The sequence below is a fragment of the Anser brachyrhynchus genome, assembly GCF_964034855.1.
Source record: "Anser brachyrhynchus genome assembly, chromosome: 12".
In the NCBI taxonomy this organism is placed as follows: Eukaryota; Metazoa; Chordata; class Aves; order Anseriformes; family Anatidae; genus Anser; species Anser brachyrhynchus.
The window spans coordinates 3,373,841-3,395,000 of record NC_137707.1 but is presented as its reverse complement, the minus strand read 5'-3'; the positions used below and the strand labels follow the sequence as shown (position 1 = coordinate 3,395,000).

Sequence of the window (21,160 nt, the reverse complement as noted above, 5' to 3'; positions counted from 1 at the left end):
GTGCCTGTGCACGCCCGGGGACACGCGAGCATGTCACGGCCACATGTCGGGGAGCAGGGGTCAATGCAGCTCAGCGTCTTTTCACATCGCTCTGCAAAGCGGGTCACGTCTCCAAGTTTTCTGCCTACCAGGAATGGGGGATTTCTGCGAAGATAATAAATCTAAGCTAGCACACCAGGCAAGCACCCCGTATAAAACCACGGCTCGTACTTTAGGGGCCACGTGCATCTGTCTGTGAGACAGGGATGGGTTGAGACAACGGTACTCATTTCGAGTGTTGACATCTAGCAAGGAAATCAAAATATTTGTCCAGCCTTTGCTACAGGATTTTGTTATTCTTCCATTGAAACTATTGCTTTGTAAATCTTTTTAAAAGCTGTTAAATCTAAGCAAAGATTGCTATCAGGGAAATGCCTGCTTGGCTTGAGAGAGGTGCGGGGTCTCTCCATTAGATGGCATTGCTACTTTTGCAGTGCAAAAGGGAGAAAGCGGCTTCGTGCACTCGGGGACTGGTCAACTTCTACTGCCGGGGCATGTATTTGCATTGCAATTGAAAGCGTATTTATCTTTTCAACACTTGTTATATACTTATAGTACAATTTGCTTTATCTACACAGTACAATAATTTTATTGGGTAGGTTTCTGTAACAAGAAAGAAAATTAGTACCCGCTTGCCCTAAACAGTGCACATTGCATCTAGTTTTTATGTTATTAAAATTATTAAAATAATAACTAGCTACTCTAGAGCACTTTAAAAACTTAACAATCAAGCATAATATGTTACAGATTACACACTATCCTTTCCTGTTTTGCAAAGTTTCAAACACCTGATAATTCAGCCCTTATCTTGAGAGGTAGCTGCACACATTGGCAAATAAACTCAGGCAGTTACAAATTGTGGGTATGTTGTATGCTGCTCAAAGACACGAGGACAATAAAAGAAAAAAAAACAAAAAAGGGTTTCGAAATCGTTTTTGACCTGAGAGACAGAAGATGTAATTTTTAATAGGAAAAATAATTTTAAAACAGAAAAAAGAATTACATGTAAACCAATTAAGAAAAATATTTTTCTGCTCGCAGTAATATTCTGTCTGTGGGAATTTTGCTTTTACAATGCAAGCCAGAATTTTTTTTTAATTTGGAAAAAAAATCTTTAAAACGTTAAAAAAAAATCTTTTTGTTTGCAAAGAGAGAAACAGATTTAATCATAAAATAATTAACTTAATTTAATTTACACTGGTGAAATTTCATTATCTAAATTAGAGCCAGTCCCTTATTTACAATGAGGTTAGCAAGAGCAGGATCAATCTCAAACTGTTTGCTATTGTTTGTTTTGTGTTTTTTTTTTTTTTTTTTTTTTCCTGACTTCTTGCTGTCATTTAATTTAAAGGGCAGACTTCACATTTATTCTAATTTGAGAAAAATGTTCTAAAGAGCTATATATGCCTTTAAACATCAAACTGCTCTATTTTAAGGAGTTTCCCTAAATGGCTTTAAAGCATCCCAATTCACAAAGAAAGAATGAAAGGTATATTTTGTCCAAGTTTTGACCACTAAGCTGTATTGGAAACATTAGCTTGCTATATAGATGATGAAATATCTACTCATGCTTATGGCTAAATAGATCTGAAAGCATTTGGATTTCTTTTATCTAGAAAAATTGTTTTTATTTAGCATACAAAATTTTCTCATAGTGCAAATAAATAGTTTATCACTTTTGTTTTCTTTACTGTGCCATACTTTCACCAAATTAATTATCTGAGCAAATTTTAACCATCTGTTTTGTTGGACTTCCTTAATTACCCATGCTGCTTGCTTGTACTCCTCATGTGAGGATATATTCCTGGTATTTTGGTATTTTGACAACCAAAGATTTCTTTTTTTTTTTTTCCTTTTTTTTCATAATTAAAAAACAATTTTTTGAATATGTGAGTCAATGAAAATGAACAAAAGTTTCATTCGAATACCTTGGGTTTCTAGACTCCAGCAATAACAAATTGAGCGTTCATATCTCAGATATATTTTTAAATGTGTGTTTTGAATTCTTTCCCTCTAAACTTTTTCAAGAGCCCAAGGGGGTGAATTAATACCAACATCTATATCGGTGTAGCTGAAGAAAAGTGGCTCTGGTTCTCCAGAGCCCAGTGGGATCACGATAATCCAGTTCTGTGCCGATTAAGCATATTGATGACCAAGATTTTGTTTGTTTAAAGGTCATTTTTGCCCCTTGCAGATTCCAGGGGAGACCATAATGTTACATGGCTCATTCCAGCAATTCATGTTGTGTTATCTACAGTTGCAGAAATGCAAACCAGTTTTTTCCCCTGTATCAATCTTCAGCTAACCCCAGGAGGGCTGCAGCCAAGGAAGAGAGCGACAGTCGGCTAAAACAAAACAAACAAAACCGGAGTGAAGTGTGACTTCCAAAAGGAGAATTTAAAGTCATAACAACGGTTAATTCTCTAACACTGAGCTTATTAGCATGTTCTGCACAAAGGCACAGTCATATTGCATGGCGGCTGATAGAGTCACTTTTCAAGTTTTGCTAAACTATTTTTTCTTTTTTCCCCCCTTTTTCTGAAAGTGCATTTTCTTGATTTTTTTAAAAAAACATTTATATATTCCCCCCTCCCCTTCTTTCTTTCTTTATTTTTTTTTCATAAGTAGACTCTGTCACTCATCACAAAGACATTGTTCTAGCAAACTGGAGTTTTTGCCCTGCACTCAGTGTGGGAATAATGCTATCACCACACTGAACTGAGACAAAGCAGGACTTCATTTTGGGAGCAGAGGGATATGATAATCAGGGAGAAATCAGAGAGCAGATCTTAAGCTAGGAGAAATTGGTGAATTTCCATGAAAAATCAATGAGGAGCTGGAGTGATTTTTTTTCCCCCGGGTGGAAGAAAGCTGATATCAAAGTCAACAGCCTTAGCGCTTGCCCCTGGTCGGTGGAAATTTCAACATACATTACCTGCTTCTGACCTTTAGCAGGGCAGCAGAATAAGCAGTGTGCAAATGCTGGGGGAATGGCATGGCACCCAAACACAATTTCTCTTTCATAAAGCAAAATCCTATGGCAGAATTTTAAATGCATTTTCCTATGACAGTTAGCTGGTAGAACCATCCGCTCCTAGAAAATACCTACAGAAATAGTTAACGTGTTGATACGCATTAAAGCATTTTTGCATCTTTGTCTAGCATGATATGGCCCTGGTTTTGATTGCAGCTGAAACTCCTGGAAAGTTCAGCAGAACAAACAAACAAACAGAAAGGGGACGTGCAAGCTCCCAGGGGTCAGGTTACCTCGCTTGCCTATTCATATGTTGTCTCCTCCAGTAATTTTTAACCTCACTTTAGGGTACTTGCACACTGTAAACTGTTTGGTTAGATTCCTCCTAATGAGAGAATCGAGTGTGTGCGGTGTTCAGGGGAGGAAAAAGATCGTGGGATGAGGCTTGAGAGGTTCATATTGCGGTCTTGGGCAACGATGCAAACCTAAATAACTGCTTAAAAACTCCAGAAGTAAAATTCTACACAGTCCTTCTAGTTAAAATAAAATAGTAATAATAATTAAAAGCAAAACAAAAACAAAACAAAAACAAACAAACAAAAAAAACCATGGAAGGGCCAAACTCTGCTATGAACTACCCTAATGGAAATTACACCATAGTAGTAACAACCAACACAGGCCAGGTTTTAATAACATGACGATGGCAGCTCTGTATTCTTGCATTCAGAGCATATGAGTAGAAATAGATGCCCTTGCACAATCCTACAGAAACACATATGTCTTTTCCTCAATCTAGCTCCTGCCAGATCAGGGCGCTAGGGTGGCTGCCTTTCCCATCCCTGCTGGTCCCTTTGAGGCATATTTTTGCTGTATTCACGGTTCTATAAAAAAGAGACACAAACCAGACTGGCCATGATGCTACCTTAATGTGCTCAAATCCAAATTCCCACCAGCCCTGAGATGTGTTTCAATGTGAATGCCCCCGAAGCAGAAATACCATCAGCGGCAAATCTCCGGGCTCCCTGTGCAGCCGGCACCAATATGGGGGGGAAGTATTAGCTGATGAATGAAAGCAAAGAAAGTATTTTTGCCCGTGATTAAGAAAATAAATTAGTTTTAAAAGAACATATTCTATTTATTCAGTTTTGAGTTTGGCTGAGGTTTGTTATAAAAATAGTGCAGTAATTTTTTAAGAAACATTTTCTGTTTGGATAGATTAACTGTACACGCAGGCACTTTAGCTTTTGATTCCTCTCAGTAATATAGTGATATTCATTGCTGGCATCAAAAGCTGCTCTTAATAAAAACGTTTTGGGAAATCTTCTGTGCCAGGCAGATAAAATCTCTTTGAAACATGGGGCGGTGATGAGCAACTCTCAGGGGCTATAGCCCCCAGTCCTCTGGCCCCAGAGCTGAAGGGGCATTGCCTACAGAAGTCTCTGCATCTTCTCTGATGCTCCTCTACAAGAGAGCAGCAAAATGCGTTTGAGAACGATATTATTACCAAACCAGTCGATTGCAATAGTGAATGCTGGGGCGGGGCGGGGGGGGACGACACACGGACAGACAACAAAAGTAATACGGGTGTGATGGCAATGTCCTCACTCTCTCCCTGTACTTTATGCACCCAGCATCCTATCACAGGATCCTGGTACATCCATCGCAGCCCACCTCACCTCCTCAGCTTGCCTCAAGATCTCAGCAAGCATTTTGCTGCTGTGAAATGTGGGACACACAAAGCAAAAGCAGAAGCAGAAGGGGTACTCACTGCATCCCCACTGTGCCTGTCCTTGTAATAGTTCCTTAGGTAATTCCCCATTTACCTCAGCTGCGGCTGCAACCCCAAATGTCCGTGCTGCCACTAATGATGGGACTGGAGTCAGGAGAACCAAAAATCAAAAAGAGAGGGTTAAAAAAGGAATATACTGAAAGAAGCAAGTATTTCTCTCTGTTCCCTGTGCCAGGGGTAGGTGGCTGCCCCAAGACCAGACTGGGTCCAGTTTGCTCATGCTACCTGCACCAATCCAGCCCATGCAGCTCTGCTCAGCCCCAGCATCAGCGTGCTCGAACATACGGGGCTTTAAAGGAAAGTCTGAGGAAGCAGCTCCCTTTGACTCACCCAGATACTGAAATCATTCCTTCTGTAAATCACTTTTTCTTCGCCTTGAATCTTCTGTTAAGCTTCAGCCTGTTGCTGGCTCAGTATTTACTTGTAATTATTTATGCTTTACAATGGTGTTTTGTAAATCCTGCAGCATTTTTGAGCTGCTAATTTCAGTCCTTTGTGAAAGTTACGTTTTGAGGTTTGCCACTTCGCAGTGTTTTCTCTTCAGTGCATGCACAGATGCACTGACAACACAACCATGGACGCACCCAAAAGCGCAATGTTCAGTTAAGCAGATCACTGCTCTTTTGACATTTTAATTTCATCATCTTCTTTTTTTCTTTTTCTTTTTCTTTCTTTCTTTTTTTTTTTCCTTTTTTTTTTTTTTTTTTTTTAAGAGAATTAGTGGTAACTTTATCTCTCATCAAATTCCAGGATTTTGTGTAATTCAATTATACCTGTCTAAATTCTTTTCTGATTTCTTTGGCTTTACTGAAGTGACACATAAGATTGCATTTATGTTACTGAGAAGATTCAAATCACCTTGGAGTTATTTGCATTCTTTTCATGTGTGCCCAATAATATGTCTTACGCTTCTTCAAACACAGAAAGTTCTGATCTGTTATTTGTTACATATCATTATTAAACTGTTTTAAGATGGTCTCTCTTCCGAGCTCAGAAATTTGTTACAGCAGCACTGGTGATGATAATAGAAAAAATATTAGGAAACAACAACTCCTTGCATTAGCTTTCTTTTCTATGCTCACTGTCAGTCTGCATCCACTTCTCCCCATCTGTGAGATAGAAAAAACCTTGGGACTGGGAGAAATGCGTGTTTCTCATAGGAATGTGGGACAGGAAAGCCTTTTCTTTAAATGAAAAGCAGTTGGCTTCTTGCAGGAGTTTTCAGGCAAAAACTCTGTTGCTGAAAGCATGTATCAGCCCTTCCACCTGCCCATGGGCAGAACTCACTGGGGTTAACATCAAACCCAAATTCCTTGTATTTAACATTGCTGTAATCTGCGACCTGCTGCAGAGCCATCTGCTTTCCCAGGGAGACGATGGGTGTGGTACCAGACTGGGTTTTCCAGGTAGTTTTGGCACCAGGACAGGTTATGAGGGTGTTCTCCCCGGAAAGCACCCAACTTCAGGAGCTGGTCCCTGCTGGGAAATCTGACTGGGGTTTGTCCAAGATGACTCTGCAGGAACCAGACACCCTCGATCAGACTTTTTTCTGCATGATGTGTCCAGCATGCTTGCTCCAATGACTCTTCCTCCATCACACACATCACACAGACAGCTACAACATGGCATTCTCACCTTGCAGCTCTGCTTACCGTGAACTGGCAGTGCCCAGGGGGACACAAGGGTTTGGATACCCCTTTTGGAAGGGAGTTTCACTGGTTTTTCTTCTGAGACATATTTTGTCAGCCAGATGTTGAATTAAGATTCTCTCATCTTGCACAATTATTTCTTTCATTGGTAGATGGGAGGTCTGTATTACCCAAGGGAATAACAGGGGGCATCACCCCTTCTTTGTACTCCAGAAACTTTCTGTATCAACGTGCATTAAGACAGATGTGAAACTGCCCTGCCCAGCACAGCTGTGCACTGCCCCCGTTCACACAGCAGCTACACCCAGCTCTGGATGGATGTCAGTGTCTAGTGTCTGTGCTGCAACTGCCCAGCTTTGAAATGCCAAATATTTAGAGGAAATACTTTCCTCCAAGCGTTCTGGTTCCCACTGTGAAGCAAGGCACTGAAATTTTAATTCCCTGAGCTGGCACATCCACAGACATTGCCAGTGGCTGCTGGCTTGGCATTGGAGGATGGTGCAGCCCGAGAGCCCCATGAACATTGATGCTATTTACATCATTTTTACATTTACACTATTTTTCACAGCTTCACTCAAAAATTAAGAAAACCAAGGATGGGCGTCAGTGCACACGGCTGGGTGTAATGGGAGTGTGGGTTTTCGCAGACTTCATGCACCGTGCAGGTGGATGGGTATGTGGAAAGGTCACACCTACCAACTTCTTAGGCCTCTGGTGTGAAAGATAAAACCATCTGGTCACCATTTGACAGCTTAAATTGTAATTGCACCATTTGGCCTATGAATTGCTGTGAGCCACTATTTGAAGCTGCTGTGATTCAGCTCCTCCAGTGCTGAGATAGGAATCGAGTCATTACCCAGAAGCTGAGTTACTGGAATTCATCTCGCTTCATCTCCTTGGCCCGCTTTTTACCTTTCTAAAGTTATCTCTGTGGATCTTCGTTATGATTGTGAACTTGGCAGCGATTGTTTGGTGTAAATAATCACAGTCGCCGATAACCAATAACACCTGCTGGCCCATTACCCGGAACAGGAGGAGAAGATGGGCATTTCCAGCAAAATTCTACCACTGCAATATGGAAGTGTTTAAAGGAAGACCTGCACCGCTCAGGGTAGCAGAGATCTGAACCTTTAAATTACAGCCATTCCCGGCCTGACGATAAGTAAATAAACAATTCACAGCTGCATGGGCTAAACACAGAAACACATCTATCTCTTCCAGGCGTGATTGCTGAACAAGTAATTAAGTGCGAAATGTGAGCCCTCAATGTCAGTGTGAGATGATAAAGGTCTCCAGTTGTAAATTAACTGAACTCTGGTGAGCCCTCGATATTAACCCTTCAGGAGCCCTTGGGTGGCAGTGGGTGCGTTAGCATGAAACCAGTGCAATTTGCATGCAATTATTCCTGACATTTGCCCCTGGGAATATGGAGATGTTATTTTAACAAATTTAAAAAAAAGTGAGGGAGTTGCTTTTTCTGTTCTCTGAGCTAGCACAGGGCACCCTATAAAATGGAGTCCCAGTTCATGGCTCTGCCACGATCTTCCGTCACAGTCCCCCATGGCCATTTTCCTCCTGGCAATAGCAGAAGTGTCACAAGAACAAAACACATTCAAGACCAGAAGTGGCTCGAGCACGGGGATAAAGAGAGCTGCCTGACTCAGCTGGGCAGATACCCATCAAAGCCCCAGACTGAACGCACCAAGATTCACCTCAAATATAAAGATTCAGTGGGCAATCATAATTGAAATCTCACTGCTTTTTAAGTAGTGCATCAAACAGGTTGTGGTTTGGCTTAATTGTTTGGTTCATTTTTGTCAAAGAACTGGTCAAAAGGGAGCTTGTGATTTTAGTTTGCATGGTATTTGATGATTTGTCTTAAGGACTCAGCTCCTACAATGATATGATCATACCCAGTGTCCATTTTTAGATGCATATTTCTAATTCTTTTAGGCTGTAATGGAAACTTTGAAAATGTACACCACGTATCTAGTTTTCAACTTGAGGGAACTGGAAGGTACAAAACAAATAAAATTAATTCAAAGTAGATTGTTTCTTAGTTTATCTTTTTTAAGCCATACAATAATTTTTGAGGCCTAGATAGAGAATTTGAAACTTCTGGGGTTGCTGTACTTAATGCAGTTTTACTCATGAGATGATTTATGAGCTTAGAGGACCTGTTTGATGCTGGGGCTGGATTAGGCTCTGAACCCTGACTGTGAAGCAATGTGTACCTGTGCTGCTGGAGGGACAGCTCTGAAGATCTCAACCTCGGACTCTGCCGATCCCAAGAGCCCTTTGATGGTACAGAACACCGCACGTGACTGCTCACTCCTCGGTGACTAACAAATGCAAGACATCAGCCCAGTTTTTGCCTACAGACACTACTGAGTGTCTTTTCATTTGTTTGGGTGAGCTCAGCCCAGCCACGCTGTTATATCGGTGAATCAGGGAAGCAGAAGGGAATTTATGGTCTGCTTTGCAAGGTAGAGTTGAAATTTAGGCAAGATCTTTTGAAATAATGCTTGAACTGTGTCTCAGCCCTGGGTCAAGGAGGTAACTTCTCAGGTAGAGCCAGTTTTGCTCCTTCTTTCATATCATTAGGGACTGTAGAGAGGAACAGGAGACAGAAAGGAGGACATGGGCAGGAAAGAGCATGTAGTCTCATTTCAGCCTCCAAATGCAGACAAAGGGACTCAAAACTAGGACTGTAGTTACTCTGTGGTCCTTTTGGAGCTCCAGAAAACTTAGGACCATGGTAAGAAGTCAGAAAGTGTAGTTCTGGGCTGGGTTCATGCAAGGGATGATCTTTTATCTATTGGGCTTAGCACAGAAGCGACCCCAATGGCATTCTGTGTGATGCATCCCAAGGTAAACCAAGAGGTTAAAGCTAAATCGAGAGGTTATGTTGTTGCACATATGAGCCTGTTATGAGTATTTTAACTCTTGGACAAAGCTTGCTGACCTTGGCTTTTGCGCTGCATGTATTTAATCCTTTTATCTAAGATTCCCACATGTCCCTATCATCTTTCTTAACACAGTCTCCACAGGTGGGTAGAAATCAGCAGATGTTGAAATGAGGCTTTGGAGTCACTGCAGTAGGTAAAGTCAGGGCAAATAATTGAATCTTTTTTTTTTTTTTTCTAATAAGTAAGTTTAGTGACATTATGATGGGAATTATTTGACCTAGTACCTACCATAGAAGGAAGTATTTCAGGTGGTTCAAGAAGTCCCTTCCATTCCCATCTCCTGCTTTTCTCTGACTGTGGAAGACAAAGAAACAAGAAATGTGGACACGTCTTGATGTCCTACTGTGTTGTTCTTTGTCTTGATAACTCAGGCATACACTGAGCAGATACCTACATTGAAAGGGAGTCTTTATAAATCTTTCTCCTTAAATGGGTTTACTTTCCCTGTTTTAGCCCCACCAGCATGCCACCCTTTCATTGCTCCATCATGTTTGGGCATCATTTTTCATCCTCAGCCCAGCAACAACACATAGCTCAATCTGGGGTGCACTCTTATAGGGACCAAGTGTATTTCTGGGTTCACTGGGGAAGGGAGAAAAGCAGAGAGGGATTAACAAGCAGGGAGGTTATACTTCAGCTTCTTTGTTGCTGAAGCACCTGGTTGTTTGGGACTCCAATCTTCATTAGATATTTCCTCAAATTTTAGTTATGGGCTCTTGAATTTGCAAATCCATGAGTCCATTTCTACACTTTAAACATCTTGTTTCTCTCTTAGTGCATTACTTAGTCATCACAGGGTATTCTTTTTTCTCCCTGCTCTAAAGCAAGCTGCCTATGTTTTGCAGCTTTACTTGAAGCCACATCAAAAACAGTGCTCAAAACGCTGGAGCATTCGTACTGGGAGTCTGTATCGCAGTCCAGGAAATCAGACACCAAATCCCTGGTGTATCTCAGCATCTGGGCACACTCCAGCCTGGCCAGACTGCCGGTGGGGACATAGGCGAACCAGGCTACGGATCTCCTGATTAACCAGAAGGGCTTTATCTTTCCTCTGTCCCAAACTGCCTATATAAAAAATACCCCATTTAACACAGCTGTATTTTTCAGAGCTGAAGCCATCTAGAAGCATGGATCAACCATTTTAGGTCCTACTTCCAGCGCAGAGCCCTGGGAACTGGGCAGGGAGACAGCAAACTTTCAAAAACCAAGCTGTGAAGGAACAAGAACACTCCTAAAATGTCCCTTTTAAAAGGGAGCCTCCCTTTTGGATTTAAAATGCTATCTTTGTTACCACCCTCAGTAACCTTTCTAGCAAAGAGATGAATGTTATTAGAAAAGAGTTGAGTATGGGTGGGAAGACAAGAAAACAAAAGGAAATGGAAGTGCTGGAAATTAATTTTCCATTAGAAACTATTCTTTTTCCTTATTATTTTTTTAATAAGATATTTTATAAAGATTATTGCCCTGCTTTCTATTTTCTTTTAGGGTGTGTTATCTTTTGTGACTTAGTTTAGACTAAAATAAACCTCAGTTACTAATTAAGGATAGAAATGGAAATCCAAAGATTTGCTTCTCATCAATGCCAAGTGCTAAATCCTTTAATGCTTTGGGATTTTACTCTATAGCTCTAAATTTCCCATTGGTATTTAGTAATCTGCTGATTGCATTTACTTTAATTCTTTGGTCTTCAGAGTTTTCATGTTAAGGCACTCACTTACAGTAGCTCTGCATGTTAAGGGCAACAAGTTAAAAGCTATAAGTATTTTTTTATTAAATTCCAGCTTTGTTTTTTCTATTGAGTCCTAACTACTGTGTTATGTCATACTAATAAGAGTTGTACTCTGGCTGGACAAATGGCAATGTATTGCAGTGTCCTGTGGGATTCATGACATCATTTTGAATTTGCTTATCTGCAGTAATGAACTCCTTTGAAATAGGAGGGTAAGTGGTGGGAAACTGAATTACGTTTTCATTCCAACCCACTTCTTGCTATGATGTTATGGGAACAGCATCATTGCATAGCTTACACCCACTGGCTACTTGCTGGATGCCTTCTGATGCACCTATCCCCATCACCTCTAGAGGGAATGTAAGTGTTTACTGACCCATAAGCACCTCTTCCCATTCCCAGAGGCTAAGCAGTAGCAGAGTAGTAGAGGACACCACTTTTTTTAATGCATGTCCCTGAAGGTTTGCCTGAAGGCTCAGAGGTCCCAATGAAACCTTCCAGGCAGTTTTATGATAGTGTCTCACAACCTACTTGATACTGGGGTCAACAGGAATAGAGTCTGGTAAAATGATCTTGAGCAGCTTAGATACTTTTGGCCATGTTTGGACTGCATTAATCCAAGAAGAATTTGATTTTATTTTTTCTTTCATTTCCTCATGCCAGCTTAGATTGAAAAAGATGTACACATTTCATGGGAATTAGAGAAAGGCCTCCTGACAGAACTAGTATAACCTTTGCTGTGGGTGCTTCTTTGGTTTTGGAAATAGGACTGGAGGGAAGAATTTTAGAATTGGAGAAAGATTGTGACATTTTCCATTTTACTCATATCCTTCTGGGTAATAGCTTACATACAGTGACCCTTGGATAAATGGTTACTAAACCATTAAGTGCTTTTCTAAATTAACCCAAACTTCTAACCTTTTCTGAAACTATGACTATCTCTTCCTCAGAAAAGTAATCTAGACACTAAGTCTTTAATAAATCTGTATCACTTATCTATTTGAAATAAATCATTTTCCCTAGCTGAGGGCCTGGCCATTCTATCCATTTTCCTTTTGAAGTGAGCACCTTCAAATCAAGAAGGCAATGACATTTTTTAAAATGTCATTTTTGGCATTCATATTCTTATTGCATTTCTCCTTCTGGAGAATCATTCATGATTCAAAGCTTAAGCTTGTACATTCTCACTTCCAATTCGAGTCCACGTTTATCTGATCCCTGCTCAACCCAGCATCTCCTGTAACCAGCTCTCCTCATCCTCCAGCGAGGATGCACTCATGTTCTTTTAAGTTTTGGCTCTGAGGATCTGGCTAGTTTAGTGTTTCTTAACAACTCAGGTAAAACAGGTTTGAAGAAGAGAGCTAAAGCTGTATTTTCTGATGACTTGGGAAAAAAAAAAATCCCTGTATCATTCTAGGCAGTTTTCAGTACACCATAAACTGTGAGGCAGCTGAAACAGCTGACTAGACAGTACAAGTGAGTGAGGAGTGAAGGTTCCAGCTCCCTGCTATGGGGATGACATAACTGAATGAGGAAGACCTGTTTACATCACTGAGATAACCTGTTTCTTTAAAAATAGCAAGGTCAGGCAGGCAATAAAGCTGTCAGCATGACAATCACAGCCATGCTTGCGTTCCACCAGCGGGAGGGAGGTGGGGATGCTCACGGCGCTGGGGATGAGGAGGGTGGGGAATTAACAATGAGGATGGCCACGTTTGGGTAAACAAACTTATGGCAATATCAGAGTGCTATTGTCTGCTGAACAACTCTATTTGTGCCAGCGATGTTTCCAGGTTAGCTCCTCTTAGGCCCATAAAAATCCTGACTTTATTCATTTTTGCTGGGATTTTCTTTTTTTTTTTTTTTTTCCTCAATGCAATGATAGATGGAGTGCCCATAAAACCTCACAGCACCATGCACGAAATCCCCAAGCCCCTGAGCCAGGTGCAGAGCAACTGGTCACTGTGCAGGCTTCCACCTAGTCCTGGGTTTGGCTCATGTACGTCTGTTTTCTGGCCACTGGGATGCTTCGCTTCTTGTTCATTACGTAAATGAGCATCTGACTGTGGGAATATTTCACATTGAGGTCCAGGCCAAGAATGGAAAATGATCAAACCTATTCAGCTAAGCAGCCTTATGAGGTACTCACACAGTCCAGGTGGGAGCATAGCCCAATATTTTTATTGTGTTAAGAGTATGCATTCTCGAAAAAGGAAGACATTGTGTAGGGTTCACATCCTGTTGGTGCATCGGATACATTTCAGCTATTGCTGCTTTCCTTTGGATAGCATTTCCCTTGGCCGAGTATTCCATGAAGCTGTGCCTGGACAATGAGTCACAGGGACACAACAGACCTGGGGGCAACTTTTGGACATGAGTGGTTTGTGTCAAACTGCACAGTACTCACAAGGACTGTAGATGTGAAAAGCAGCGTCTAGGAATAAAGTTTCCCTTAACACACACAAAATGAAACATAGACTTGTGCCTTTAATACCAGATCTGTTATACTAGGTTAAATACCAAGTCTTCACCAAATTTTACTTTGGGCTTTAAGGATACTTTCTATGTTAAAATGCTGATAAAATGTCAGGGATGAGTTCAGAGAGGAGAAGGACCTAAAAGAGACATTAGCCTCATATTAAGTGAAATTCTGTTGATGTTAGTGTAGCTGCTGTTGCCTTGGACAACTTCTCCATTCCTCAGGCAACGGTTCACTATAGCATTTAGCACAGCTCAAGGCAGTGAAAATATACAGTTCCCGACACCTACACACATCTTCTCCCTCTCTGTCCAAAATCAAATGGATGAAATAAATCCATTAGAAAATGAAGCTCTAAATCCAAACCTCCATCACTGTCAAAGGTTAGAGAGACAGGATGTGATTCTGAGTATTTGAGTAAAATAAAGTCATGGTTGACAAGAAACTTTAGCTGCAACTTGACTTCTCCAGAGTTTTCTGTACAGCATTGTTACTTTGTGCAATATATATATATATATATATATTTTTTGCATCACTTTCACTGATTTTGAAGGGGACCATAAACAGAAGTACTGTGAGACAAGGCTATTTCCATGGACTATTTTTGTTCTGCACTACAGGGAAAAAAAAATAGAACAAGTAAAAGAAAAGAAACCTGTTCTTGTAGGATTTCCAGCTCAAAGAGAAATCAGAAAAAAACATTTGTGAGTGCTTTTCTAAATGGAATAGTTCATATGAAGCTTGCCTGTCACCAGGTCCTAATTACCGGTTCACGTTACAGCTAATTACATTGATTCTCCATAGGTGAGGCAGACTTCTATTGCGATGAAGGAATTTAAACAGAATGATTTTTCAGTTTTGGTTCTATTTACAGACTGTGGTATGTCAATTTGAAGAAAAGCCAGAATATGAAGCTGAAACACTAGTGTTTTCTTCTTGCTATAATTGGAATCTTTCAAGACAAGATTTCAATGTTTGAAGGTGTTCACTGCAAGGTTTAGGTCCTTTCCCACCAATCTTTCACTGCTGATGCATAAAGCATTAAACTCAGTGCTGGACTTCTCCTTCTATTGAACTCTGCTGCGATTTTGTTCTTTGATTTCAGACAGGGCACAATCAGGCCAAAAAGGCTGTCCAAAAGACACTGATATCCAGATAACCTGCTCTGGATCTTCAGGCTATGTTTTGCAGGTATTTCTGGCTTTTCTTGAGTCATCACTAAAGTGTAGCCTTGACTGAAAACAAATATTTTTTCCTTCAGTTGAGCAAACTTGTAATGGTCAACTGAAACACTACCGTTTTTTTGATGCAAGCCTGCTTGGGAAGGAAATTGAACATATTAATTTTTGTGACGATAAAATAATCTTTTAGTGGAGGGATGGGTTTGGCCTACAACTCCTTTGCCTTAGGGAGCGGGCGTGAAGTGAAGTAGCTCATCATCCATGGGTTTGCCATGCTATCTGTAAGGGCGTGAGAAGAATTGCATTTGTACATCTGCCAAGCTGTTCCCTGATGGTCTTTAAGAAACCAAGTTGCAAAAAAGCTCTTTCCTGCAGAGTGTTGTAAGGCTTGTCTTGAATTCAGCTTCAGGAAATGTTTTAATTCTTTTTTTTTTTTTTTTTTTTTTAAGCTGGGTTGCTTTACACTGTTAAGAGAGAGAAAGAGAGAGAGATTTATATTATGTATTGCATGAGACAGAGGACCTACATCATCTCCACCGATGGTGATGGAAGTGGCAGTTACTATGTGCAAGAACAACCCGTCAGCATTATTTTAAATCCGTTCTTTCATCCAATGAAACAGTAATACCTTCTAGACAACAGGTTTTGGAAAAGTTGAAATGTTTGCTTTACAAAACAGACATAAAATTTCTCCTTCAAGGTGCTAAATTTGTGCTGAGCTGGTCCAAAACACGACTGCATCTGGCTATGTCTCGTGTCTGCTACTAAAAAAATGTCCTAAATTCCAGACAACCTCTTGGGTTTTGAAATAAAACTCATTAATCCTGCATTTGAATTTAATATTTGAAATTTTATCCTAATCTTTTTTTCTTCCACATGAATTAACTTTAGAAAACTTGGAAAGGAACACAAGGGTGGTTTTTTTTTGAGAGAGAGAAAGAGAGAGAGAGAGAACATTCTTAACAAAGGGTATAAAATTAAACTAGATTTGACCTCTGCCTTTAGCAGATTTTCCACCTGGTCTGTGCAGGAAATCAACTTCTATATAGCAGCTCTTTCATAAGCAATAACATACATGAGTCTGTAAGTGACAGTTTTTCTTGGGTGGACAACAATGTTAGTTACTTTTTATGATTAATTGATAAATGTTTTGATATGGAGCCTGGGCTCTGAGTCAAAAATCACTCTAGTTAGATGATCCAACACTTGGGAAGCTGAGCCAATTACAGCTCAGGCACAGTGAAAACAATTCTGAAATTTTTGAGCCTAAAAATGTGCATAGTTGTTAAGGAATCTTACACGTGGGTGTATGGTGGTATCCTGAATTACAACTACTTGGTGGGCCAATTGCTTGAGGAATGCAGGGATGTGCAGGGATTCAAGACTCTTGCATCTATATTTCAAAAGACTTGGGAAAACAGAAGAACCACACGGACTCTTGTGGCTGGGCACGTGCTGAGGAAAACCAGACCATGGGCCAAAACATGCTTTTAGTCCCCTGGGTTACACAAATCCTTTTGCTTTTTTGGGAAAACTTTAGGTTTCCAGTCTTTCTTCTCTTGACTCCTAGTCTTCTGCTTTGAGCTTTCTCTTTTCTTTCTTAAGCTCCAGAACTTATTACAGCACCAAGCTTACTATCTTGTCCTCAGATCTGTACCCTGACTTTAATCCCTAATGTCCTTCTAAATGACCCATGAGAAGTAGGACTTCATCACGTCTGTGGCTATATATCAGGTTACCACTATCAGCAGTATAGTCTGGACTCTGAGGTTATGCGTGCACCCCAGCATCTCTGCAAACTTGCACTTGAAACAGCTGCTTCTTGTAAGAGAGGTCTCCTAGAAGAACAACCTTCATTGCAGTTGAAGGATGCTTTCTCAGATTATTGAGGGAAAGAAACAATACTCTGTACTTTTCTTTCCACAGGTAAGTGAATACAGAGGAATTTTTTGAGTAGATTTTTGGGATCATCAGCTCTAAGTCCATTTGGAAAAGTCCTTATTGCAGTTGATAATGATTTCCTGTGTGACACTGTGCCAGCTGTTCCCAGCAAAGTCGAGTGAAAGAGAATATCTGCCATCTTTTCTGGTTCTCCAGCCTTCAGTACCTAAAACATTACATGGAGGTCTTTAGGGGTGCATGCCTAGATTTCGGTGCCACCACAGACCTGGAAACTGGGAGGCAAATTCGAAACCATCAAGTCCTGCAAGACTTAGATCTGGACATCTATCAAAGTCATTCACATAGGCTTAGATCTGGATATTTGCCCATCTTCTTATGACCCTTGGACACAGGGACTTCTGTGTTTACAGAAGAAGGTGAGGAGACCTGAAGAGTATCTTTGTAACAGAAGAGCTTCTATTTTATCTTTATTTCATAGGGAAGATCCATAAGGAAAGATCTTCCAGTCCACCATGTGCTTAAAAACACAACTTTTCAAGTAATTCTCTCCTTTCAGACACCATTTCAATGGCATGACTCCCCCACACACACCCCTTCCCACCCTCCCTCTATTCCTGACACTCTGTTTTGATCCTGACTGCTGGATCTAAACACACTCCTGCTTTCACTTTAACACTGGAGGATTTCATCGTTGCTGATATGAAAGGAAAATTTCTAACAGCATACTGTAAGCTTTACTGCTCATGACTTCTTAATCATGCGGATTTTATTTCATGTTAAGCTAGCAACCGAACTCTTCTAATAAACAGAGTAAAATCTAATTAGGCTACTGCAGGAGAATAGAAGAATTTATACTCCTCCAGACACACAGACATTAGGAATTCTTCCTCAAACATACACACAGGCCTCCTGGCAGCTGTCTCATTCAAAGAAAGGCTAATGATCATGCTAATTTGCACTTAGCTGATACTGTTAGGAGTTCCTTGCAGATGGAAAATATACTTCTTTCATGAGATCATACAGGGTAGCATGGCCTAGTGGATTGTGCGTGGAGAAAAAGAAATCCCAATTTCTAATCCCATGGCTCACACTACTTGCTGTGTGGTCTCTTTTTCTCTCTCAGTTTCTCCATGCGTAATCTTACTTATCCGGCTCATTCATGGGATTGTTGTGATGATTGCTCAGTCATTTGGCTGTAATATGTTTCAAAAGAAGAAGGCACAATTAAAGCACTGAAGCATTGTGATTAAAGACTCAAAGGCAACTCTAAAATACACATTTAATAGATTGACATCAAAGATGAATTTGGCTGGTTTCTTGTCTTCATTATGCTCATCATTATTTTAAATATTGGTGGCGTGAGAGCTCAGAAAGCAGCAAAGCTGCTCCCCATCCAACCTTGGGGGAAGCCAACCCCCTTGTGGTGGGGCACATCTTACCACAGAAAGGTCATGTAGAGGTGCTGCACACAACATGTCAGGGACATCTCCAGTCACACTGTGTTTCCTAACCTACAGACCTGTGGTCCACCCAAAGATGTGATGCCCTTTCCACTTTTATCCCTTGCACTCCAAAGCATCTCATCCAGCTGGTGGGTTCAAGCTTGAGGACCCTGCTAACTTGGACAAGAATTTATGGTTTGTGCAAACTGTGACTTGCAGGGGCAAAGAATCCTCCAGCAAAGTTCATTGCAGTGCCCCATAGAGGACAGTCGAGATGTCTCACAGCTGCCCCAGCTGTCTGGAAGGGACCCCAGAGAACCCCAGCCTTGGTGCCCATATGATTCATGGCCAGAACTGACTTTAAAAGTGTGAAAACCACGAAGACAACAAATAAAGATGACACATGCAACCCTCATCAAGAATCAGTGCTCAACGTTTCTCCCTGAGCCCGCGTATTTTCCAGTAGCCTTTCTTCATCTGGAGAGTTGTCATCTCCTTCTCCAAGACTGTTTAGATATTCCTATGTTGCCTGTCAGGATCGTTCCTATAAAACCATTTATCATTCCTTGGGTTTGAATGAAGTGTAGGGGGAGATTATAGGAATAAATGTTAAAATAAGACTGGGGTGAAAGCTGGGTTTTGTTTATAAATAAATAGAGCCTGACCCAGCAACTTCAGAAGACACCTTTCTGTGCACTGCAATACGGCAGGGTGCCAAGAAGCTCTGGCCTGGGCGACATAACTGGTCCAGTAAGGATTCAGGTCCCACTGGGAGTAGGTTTGTTCAGGGAAGGGTGTAGCCCCAGGAATGGGAGGAGGAGACCTGCATTCTCCTATTTCAGATTTTACTAAATCATCGCCAAAAAAATAAAAAAAAAAGGGGGGGGAGGGGGGGGGAAATTGCAGTGGGCTGAAGCTGATGTATCTTTTTATAATACAATGAGTTTTTGTGAAATGGAAGTGCTGGACTGAAAGCTGGAGGCATTGCTCAGTTTTGACTTATACTTTATTCAGGCAAAACTCCAGCTGATGTGAGAGAGCACTGGGTCATATTAGGATTTGGCCCACAAGGGCGGAGGAAAGCCAAGCTCAGAATGTCACAAAAACATATTAGCTAGAGACTTGGCTTTCTCCAGGATCCCAGGGAAGGAATAGGGCCATGATCTAGTCTTCTGCAAGGCATATAAGTAGGTTAAATTCATCCTGCATAGAACATTAAGAGAACAGGATCCAAACATCTGCACAAGCATCGGTATCATCTCTTCCTTCTCCCGGAGATGTCTGGAATATAGTGCTATTTGTATGGCAGGTAGAAACCAAGCTAAAAACTGCTTAACCTGTTTCATGTGGGTGAAAAAAAAATAGAAATGAAATTACGAATTGTTCTTGCTTAAGTCGAAAGCGTGTTCTTTCTGGTGATGAGGTATGAAGAGGGCATATTGTTCATTTAAACCACACTCTATGGTTTTTGCAGCAGCAAAGTATTTTTGAAAGTTTACAGCTGTAGTAGAAATTCCCTGGAGCTTAACCATCAGTTTTCTGCCAATCAGAATGCTGAAGGCACTCCGTTTTGGGCTCCAAAAGTGACATTTTAGTGTTACACATCTTAAATGTGGAGCGGTTTCGATAGAGCATCCTGACAGGTTTTGAACTCTGGAGAAATTATTTTCTGGTGCCAAGCTACACAGTCTGGGAAATGCTGCATGCTGCACGCCACACTCATTCCCTGTAGCTCTGCCAGAAACCAAAATATATACTAAAAAAAAAAATGTATAAGAAATATGGCCCAGGACTAAGGCTTGCGGGTACATTTCAAGTAGGAGCTCTCTATAACATTTAATGTATTAACTGCCCCCACAGCCATCAGAAGTTGACACAGAAGAAGGCCCATATGCATATATATCATGTAGCAACACAATGGAAAAAGCAGGAAAGAGAGCACCTCAGGTTGACTGAAAAGCATCAACATTATGGAGGAAAAAAAATGTGCCATTTTTTACCTTGGCCACAGAGGTTTCTTATCACTGTAACTGTGTCGACCTTGTAGATATTAAAGCGACCTCACAGTGGTTCCTGAAAGGGAAGAGACGAGAGTCTGAGAAGGTGTGGGCGGTAGTGCAGTGGTGTGGGATACATACACCAGAAGGGTACATTTCCCTCAGAATACAGCAGCATGTCATGACTATCTTCACAAAACAATCAAAAGGAGGAGACTGAAGAAAGTCTAGAGATACTTCTTCCACCCAAAAGGGTGGTTTTGAGATAGAAAAAAAAGTCATTCTGCTACTTGTACTTGCTTTATTTAACCAGAGTAGAAAAGAGCTGGGAGAGAAACAGGCAACCTTTTAAGATGTTTAAATGGATTATAAGAATAGTACATCTTTAATTAAGGCCTTGGATGAACCACCAAGCAATAACTAATTTTAGCTGGTTAGGCCAGGATCTGCACTGCCGTAGGCAGGTTTATCTCTGGGGGTATCAATGAAATGTGATTGCTTACGTCAGGACAGCAAGCAGCTCCCGATGGGGAATAGCTTGGTTGTGGTTCCCACACCTCTCCTTAAGTGCCCTCCACTGACAAGAGCAGGGCCAGGACACCACGTGGGAGATCTCTGAGCTCTGACCCTTCTGATGTCCTCGCTTGTCAGAGGTTAGCATTTTTTAAAGCTGTTATGGATTCAATGAGTTTGGCCTAGTACCTTCTGTTTATCATGAATAAAAGTCAATCATAGAATCATAGAATGGTTTAGGTTGGAAGGGACCTTAAAGATCATCTAATTCCAACCCCCTGCAATGGGCAGGGACACCTCCCAGTAGACAATACAAGTGAGGAAAAGTACAAAAGTACAAAACATCATTCTGTGATCTCATGAAATCCATGACCATAGAGAGAGAGGAAAGAAAACCCACCCTTTGGGTCATGCTTTGTCCTTCATGCTGTTTTGTGATCCAGAAGTAAAAAATCTGTTCTCAGAACTGGGGCTTAGAAAGTCAAGAATTTTGTCTC

The 21,160-nt window shown here is 41.0% G+C and overlaps 2 long non-coding RNA genes across 2 annotated transcripts in view; one reads left to right on the top strand and one right to left on the bottom strand.

Moving 5' to 3' along the window:
• The window catches only part of LOC308176405, a 15,153-nt gene extending 1,537 nt beyond the window's left edge, over positions 1-13,616 (bottom strand). The window contains exon 1 of the long non-coding RNA XR_013938254.1: positions 1-13,616. This exon is cut by the window's left edge and continues 85 nt beyond it. This is a non-coding gene — a long non-coding RNA (uncharacterized lncRNA).
• The window catches only part of LOC308176404, a 107,948-nt gene that overhangs the window by 1,476 nt on the left and 85,312 nt on the right, over positions 1-21,160 (top strand). The window lies entirely within an intron of this gene.